Source organism: Myotis lucifugus, unplaced genomic scaffold (assembly GCF_000147115.1).
Source record: "Myotis lucifugus unplaced genomic scaffold, Myoluc2.0 scaffold_21, whole genome shotgun sequence".
Classification (NCBI taxonomy): domain Eukaryota; kingdom Metazoa; phylum Chordata; class Mammalia; order Chiroptera; family Vespertilionidae; genus Myotis; species Myotis lucifugus.
The window spans coordinates 2,592,456-2,601,005 of NW_005871069.1; the positions used below are offsets into that span (position 1 = coordinate 2,592,456).

General features: G+C 41.6%; 1 pseudogene; it reads left to right on the forward strand.

Moving 5' to 3' along the window:
• The first annotated feature begins 299 nt into the window (after positions 1-299).
• On the forward strand, positions 300-7,784 carry LOC102431545 (annotated as a pseudogene).
• Positions 7,785-8,550: the final 766 nt, after the last annotated feature.

Here is an 8,550-nt window from a genome sequence, read left to right on the forward strand (position 1 = left end):
GGTCGCTCCACAGAGAGAGGCAACTGGTGGCGGTGGCGGGGGGTGGGGCCAGGCTTGCCAAGGTGAGTGCCAGTGGGGGCTCCCCTGATCACTTCACCAGTTGCCCCACAGATTAGTCCTGATTGCCAGCCAGGCCTAAGGACCCTACCTGTGCATGAATTTCATGCACCGGGCCTCTAGTATAAACATAAAAGCTCATATAGGATGGGGGTGGGGAACTGGGCTGCAGCCAGGGCTGAGCCGGAGCCCTGGAGCCACTGCTGCCAGGCTGGGGAGGACCGGTGCTTCGCAGGGCCAGCATGGATGTCTGTCGGGCTATACGTACACTGCCTGCCATCTCCTCCCTGTCCCAGGCCCACAGCCTCCTCATTCTGAACAATTTTGTCTAAGGAAAAGGGAAGTGTACTAAGCAAGGTTCATCAGGAGCCCAGGAGACACATTTTGGAGATGATAAACTTGCAGATCTCAAAGAGGCAAATCCACTCTCCTTTAAAGAGTTTCTGAAAACCAAGAACCTCAGCCTGTTGAAAGAGGACACTGAGAGAGAAGGAAGATCATGGCTGGCAGGATGGCAGTGAGGAAGAGAGTGTGAGTGAGTGAGTGAGTGAGGGAGCAAAAAGAGACTGTGTGGTTGTGTTGTGTGTGTGTGTGTGTGTGTGTGTGTGTGTGTGTGTGACTGTTAGATTCTACATAACTTTTGGGGGCTGGTGGACCAGGCTCCCATAGCCATGCAGCCTCTGCTACCACTGCAATCTCTCCAGGGACCGCCGATTCTGCCGCAGAGGCCATGCCATCTTGAAGGGGAGTACTGTTATGACTGGGAGCCCAGCCTCACCTCCACCTAGGGTGCCCTCAGACACCACCCAGGACCCTAAAGCCCCTCCAGTCAGGGACCTGCTGCCTTGGCTGCGGACCCACGTACGTGGAGACTCCAGCCTCCCTAGCTTCAGGCTCCTGTGAGTTCTGGAGTGCACTCCCCTCTCACCAGTGAAATGCTTTAGCCTTGGGCACTGTGACCTCATGAACTGCCAAACCTTACACAGCAACAATGGGCTCTGAGACCATGCAAGAGAACAGCCAAGCCTTATGCAGAAACCCCAGATGCCACAACCATGCTAACCACCACTAAGCCTGACACAACAACCCTTGATGCTGCAACCGAACATGAGCAGCTGAGCCCCACACAGCAACCCCAGGTGCCTCCCACAGCAACTCCAGGTGCCGCGACCACACAAATTGCCTCCAAGCCTGACACATCTACACCGGACCTGGTGACCATGCGACCATCCGCCAAGCTCACATCTGCAGTCACAGGACCAGTACGACTCGACGCCTAGATCCTTCAGTGAAAATAAAAATGGGGACACAAAGAAACAACCCCCAAAGGAAAGAAAAGGAGAAATTTCCAGAAAAGGAACTAAATGAAATGGAGGCATGCTATTTGTCAGAAAAAGAATCCAGAATAAGGGTCACATAGTTAATAAACCGGGTAGATGAGAAAATCAACAACTAATATAAGCATCAAGAGGAAATGTAGAGTGATATAGCTATAATAAAAAAAAAGTATGGAAGGTTTCAACAGTTGACTAGAAGAAGCAGAGTACCCAATTAGTTAATTAGCAGACAGGCCAGATTATTATGACAACCCCATCAGTACTTCGTTGGGCCACCTTTTCCCTTCAGTACTGTGGCAATTCTTGGCATTGACTCCACGAGATGTTGAAAGGTGATGCGAGAAATCTGACACCATGCCTGTTGAATAGCACTGTCCAATTCTGTGAGATTTGATGGTTGTGGAACCAGCTGCCTGATGGCTCTTTTAACTTCGTCCCACAAATGCTCAATTGGATTGAGATCTGGTGATTGTGGGGGCCACCTAACCAAGGTAAAGTCTCCCTCATGTTCTTGAAACCACTCCTGCACAATATGAGCACCATGGCATGGTGCATTGTCTTGTTGGAAGAAGCCATCTCTATTGGGATACGCCATCAACATGATAGGATGAACTTAATCAGCAATGATACTTAGGTATGTTGTGTTATTCAGACGTTGTTCCACACGAATTAAAGGGCCCAAACCATGCCAGGAAAACAGGCCCCAAACCATAACACTGCCCCCACCAGTTTGAAGAGTTATACTCATGCATGTGGGGTGCATGCTTTCATGCTGTTTCCACCAAATTCTCACTCTGCCATCTGCATGATGCTACTGGAAACGTGATTCATCGGATCACATGACTTTTTTCCAATGCTCGACTGTCCAATCCTTGTATTCCTGTGCAAATTGGAGACGTTTTATCTTGGTAACTGCAGACAGCAAAGGTGTTCGAACAGGCCTTCAGCTTCCATATCCCATACGATGCAGTGTACGGCTAATTTGCCTACAAACGTCAGGTGGTCATAATAATCTGGCCACTCAGTGTATATATATATATATATATCCCACGTTCAAAGGCTGTTAAATCGAATTGTTTACCCATATCTTCAGAAAAAAATCACTTCTACTATCATGGTAAACAACCTGCTTCCCTATTTATAATGGTCTGGCCCTCTAGCAACTTCAGAGCGAAATTATAGCTAATTTGCCTACAAACGTCAGGTAGTCATAATAATCTGGCCACTCAGTGTATATATGCTGTCTGTAGGAGACCCACCTAAGAACAAAAGTGGGTCACAGACTGAGAGTGAAGGGCTGGAAAAATATCTTTCAGGCAAATGGAAATGAAAAAAAAAAAAGCTGGGGTAGCAATATTTATATCAGACAAAATGGAGCTCAAAGTGAAGGCCATAACAAGAGATAAAGAAGGTGACTTCATAATACTAAAGGGATCAATACAACAAGAAGATATAACTCTGGTAAACATATATGCACCCAAAACAAGGACACCCAAATCTATAAAAAAACTTCTGGAAGAAATCAAGGGAGAGACTGACAACAATATAATCATATTAGGGGAATTTAATACACCACTGACATTACTGGATAAATCTTCTGGACAAAAAATCAATAAAGAAATAGCAATCCTAAATGACTCACTAGATCAGGTGGACTTAATTGACATATTCAGAATATTTTACCCCAAAGCTATAAAATATGCATTCTTCTTAAGTGCACATGGGACATTTTCAAAAATAGACCAGATATTTGGATCACAAGCAAAGTCTCTCCAAATTCAAGAAGATTGAAATCATATCAAGCATTTTCTCAGACCACAATGGCATAATATTAGAAATCAACTACAATAAAAACAATTAAAAAATCAAGCACTTGGAGGGATAGCATGTTATTAAACAATGACTGAGTTACCAAAGAGATCAAAGAAGAAACTAAAAGCATTCTGAAAACAAAGACAATGAAAACATAATAATCCAAAATCTATGAGACACAATGAAAGCAGTCTTGAGAAGGAAGTTCATAGCCCTACAGGCATACCTCATAAAACACAGAAAAAATGGTAATAAATTATTTAACTCTGCAATTTAAAGAGTTAGAAAGAGAGCAACAAGAAAAGCCCAGAGTAAGCAGAAGGAAGGAAATAATAAAGATCAGAGTGGAAATAAATGACATAGAGACCAAAAAAACAATACAAAAGATCAATGAAACCAAGAGCTTGTTCTTTGAAAGAGTAAACAAGATTGATGAACCTCTAGCCAGGCTCACCAAGAAACAAATAGAGAAGACCCAAATAAACAAAATCAGAAATGAAAGACGTGAAGTAACAACCGACCCACAGACATCCCAGGATTGTAAAAAAAAAAAAAAAAAATTCTATGAACGACTCTACTCCAACAAACTGAACAACCTAGACAAAATGGACATATTCTTAGAAAAATACAAGCTTCCAAAACTCAATCAGGAAGAAGAAAAAAACCCTGAGTAGGCCTATAACTACTGATGAAATTGAAAGAGTAATCAAAAAACTTCCAGCAAACAAAAGCCCTGGACCAGTTGGCTTCACAGGGGAATTTTACCAAACATTCAAAGAAGAACTAAAACCTATCCTTCTCAGAATATTCCAAAAAATTCAAGAGGAAAGCACACTTCCAAGCTCTTTCAATGAAGCCAGCATTACCCTAATCCCAAAGCCAGATAAAGACACTGCAAAGAAAGAGAATTACAGGCCAATATCCCTAATGAAAATAGATGCTAAAATTATCAACAAAATTCTAGCAAATTGGATCCAGCATTACATTAGAAAGATCATACACCACGACCAAGTGGGATTTATTCCAGGGATGCAAGGCTGGTTCAATATTTGTAAGGCAATAAATGAGATACATCACATAAACAAATTGAGAGACAAAAATCACATAATCATATCAATTGATGCAGAAAAGGCATTTGACAAAATCTAACACTCTTTCCTGATAAAAACTCTCTGCAAAGTGGGAATACAGGGACCATACCTCAACATAATAAAAGCCTTATATGACAAACCTACAGCCAACATCATACTCAATGGGCAAAAACTAAAACCATTTTCCCTAAGAACAGGAACAAAACAGGGATGCCCACTCTCACCACTCCTTTTGGACATAGTACTAAAAGTGCTAGCCATAGCGATCATACAAGAAGAAGAAATAAAAGGCATCCACATTGGTAAAGAAGAAGAAAATTGTCATTATTCGCAGATGACATGATATTGTACGTAGAAAATCCTAAATACTCCATCAAAAAACTACTAGAATTAATAAATGAATTCGACAATGTAGCAGGATACAAAATTAACACCCAGAAATGTATGGCTTTTTTATACACCAATAATGAACTCACAAAAAGAGAAACTAAAACAAAAACAAAAACAACAACAAAACAACAACAACAACAAAACAATCCCATTTGCCATTGCAACAAAGAAATTAAGATACCTAGGAATAAATTTAACCAAGGAGGTAAAGGACCTGTACTCAGAAATTACAGGATGCTGAAAAAAGAGATAGAGGAAGACATAAAAAAATGGAAGATTATACCGTGTTAATGGATTGGTAGAATCAACATCCTTAAAATGTCCATACTACCCAAAGCAATCTATAGATTCAATGCAATCCCCATTAAAATACCAACAGCATATTTCAAAGACCTAGAACAAACTCTCCAAAAATTCATCTGGAATTTTAAAAGAAGACCCTGAATAGCTGCAGCAATCTTGAGAAAGAAGAACAAAGTTGGAGGGATCACAATACCAGATATCAAGCTATACTACAAAGCCACTGTTCTCAAAACTGCCTGATACTGGCACAAGAACAGAAATATAGACCAGTGGAACAGAACAGAGAACCCAGAAATCGACCCAAGCCATTATGCTCAATTAATATTTGACAAAAGAGGCAAGAGCATACAATGGAGTCAAGACAGCCTCTTCAATAAATGGTATTGGAAAAATTGGACAGATACATGCAAAAAAAATGAAACTATACCACCAACTTACACCATACACAAAAATAAACTCAAAATGGATAAAGGTCTTAAATGTAAGACAGGAAGCCATAAAAATCCTACAAGACTCCATAGGCAGCAAAATAGCAGACATTTGTAGTAGCAATGTCTTTACCAACACAGCTCCTGGGGCAATGGAAACTAAGGAGAAAATAAACAAAGGGGACTACATCAAAATAAAATCTTCTGCACAGCAAAAGAAACCAGCAACAAAACAATAAGAAAGCCCACTGCATGAGAGAACATATTTGCCAATGTTATCTCTGATAAGGATTTCATCTCCAAAATTTATAGGGAACTCATACAACTTCACAAAAGGAAGATAAACAATCCAATGAAAAAATGGGCAAAGGACCTAAATAGACACTTTTTGAAAGAGGACATACAGAAGGTCAAGAGACATATGAAAACATACCCAAAGTCACTAATCATCCTAGTGATGCAAATCAAAACAAAAATGAGGTATCATCTCACACCTGTCAGAATGGCTATCATCAACAAATCAACAAATGACAAGTGCTGGCGAGGATGCGCAGAAAAAAGAACCCTCTTGCACTGCTGGTGGGAATGCAGACTGGTACAGCCACTGTGAAAAACAGTATTGTGTTTCCTCAGAAAATTAAAAATGGAACTTTCATTTGACCCAGTAATCCTACTTTTAGGAATATATCCCTAGAAAACTGAAACACCAATCATAAAGCATATATGCACCCCTTTGTTCATAGCAGCACAATTTACAATAGCTAAGATTTGGAAACAGCAGAAGTGCCCATCAGCAAATGAGTGGATTAGAAAACTGTGGTACATCACACATTGACATACTGCACTGTTGTAAAAAAGAAGGAATGCTTACCATTTGTAACAGAATGGATGGAACTGGAGAGCATTTTGATAAGCGAAATAAATCAATCAGTGAAAGATAAATATCATTTGATCTCACTCATTTGTGGACTATAATGAACAACATAAACTGATGAACAAAAATAGAACCAGAGTCATAGAAGCATCGAGCAGACTGTCCAACATATGAAGGAAGGTGGGGGGTGAGGGGATAAGAGATCAACTAGAGGACTTGTATGCATGCATATGAGCATAACCAATGGACACAGACAGTAGGGGGGTGAGGGCATGTTCTGGGAGTGGGAGCAGCTGGGGAGAGGTCAATGTGGGAAAAAGAAGACTTACGTAATACTTTAAACAATAAAGAATTTTTAAAAATTTAGTGCAAAATTGTAAAACATCTCATTGATAATTTTTACATTGGTTACATTTTGAAATGCCAATATTTTGGATATAGGAGGTTAAAGAAAAACATTAAAATTATTTTTTTTAAAAAAGTAAAGAAGACATGGCCAACACAGCAGACTTCATTCAAAGGAAGCCACAAGGCACTCACTGGGCCTCAACTGTAGCTCCCTGGCCTCACACCCGTGGGCTTCAGCCTGGAATACCAGCAGTCGTTTTTGGAAGACCCAGTAGAGGCTAGTGACCTCCAGGAGGAGGACAAGGATGAGGATGAGGATGGGTGGGATAGGGCCTACATGCTGTGGAGCAGACCCATTCCTCAAGGGTCTCAGCCAGTGCGTTGCCCTACAGCACATACATCTCCTTCTTCTCCAGCCCATCAGAGCTGGCAGGCCGAGCCCTGCCCCTGTGGACACTGAGTGACTCTGATTCTGGAGTCTCTCCAGTGGCGAGCGCCAGCGTAGACTTTGCAGTCCATAGATAGTCTTTGGGGGGACAGGCACCTTTGGATGCTGCAGATAAGTTAGTAAGCACTGAAAGATGAGAATTTGAAACTAAGAAGAAAGTTGATGGAGGTGCAGAGCTTCTCTGAGATTCAAACCTAAATGGTGAGGACGTTTGAGTGGAAATTAGAAGCAAAAATGATCAAGGAGGAGAGTGACTACCACAACCTGGAATCCATGGTTCAGCAGGTGGAGCAGAACCTGGAGCTGATGACCAAATGTGCAGTAAAGGTAGAAAGTCATGTCATGAAACAAACAAAACATAAGCTCGCTCCTGGCACAGGTCTGAAACTTCAAGCCCAAAAACAGCCCTGCTTGGGCCAGGGCACCAGTATGATGGTGGTGAAGCAGAACAGGGACTTGGCCTTGCAGAACCTGAGCATGTTCATGAACAACAGGCACTCCTCCATCAAGCAGCTGGTTTCTGGAGCCCAAACGCTCAACCTTGTTGCTGAAATCCTTAAATCTATAGATAGAATCTCTGAAATTAAAGAGGATGGGAGGAGGAGTCTTGAGAAACTTCTAGCTCGTAGCTCTGTTTACATCCTGCAATCACCACTTACTGGATTTGAAAATGCCTTTGTGTCTGTAAACATGTAGTCTTCGCAGTAAAAATATTTATCATGAGATGCTAATTTCATGAACTAGAACAGTATTATTAGCTGACCACAAAAAGAAGCAGCTAAACTCTGTAGTGAGTCTCACTGAGGTTTCTAGTCTATGCAGCCCTTCCTTCTTGGTAAATTCCCAGTTGTTATAGACTCAGTGATCTACTGGAAGAGATGCTTATATAAGCCGCTGATGTTTTTAAGTTACTAAACATGAAAACAGCAGTTCTGTGAAATGAGTCTTCCATTCTTATTCCAGAATGTTCATTCTAAGATAAGTTCAATCAATTTCCTTGATTTCACAAGTAAAGGAAAACACTAAATTAACCGAAATTCAAATGATTGCCTTGGAGCCTTATGCCTTTTTGCCATTGCTCAGTGCCCCCTCTGGCTCAGTCCACTCCTACAGCTTTCACAGGGGTGGCTCCTGTGATTTATGGCCTGAGTGTGGACACCCCAAGTAGTTGGACGCTGCTTTCCTCCTGGAGGGACCATGGTTGGCACAGATTCTACACTATGAGGCCATCAAAATGCACCTCTTTAAGGGGCCTCAGGTTTGAAAAAAAAATGTTTTTGATGGAGGATTTTGATACACATTCCAAGTGACCTTTTGTATAATGAAGTGTAGAATTCAGGAATTCAGAGGAGGTGCAGAGCTTTCCTGGTTAGCATGAATCTCCCAGGCTGCCTTTCCAGCTGCTTTCTGATGTAGGGAGGCATAACATCACTCTGTGTCTTGCTGGCTGTTTTCCTGTAGA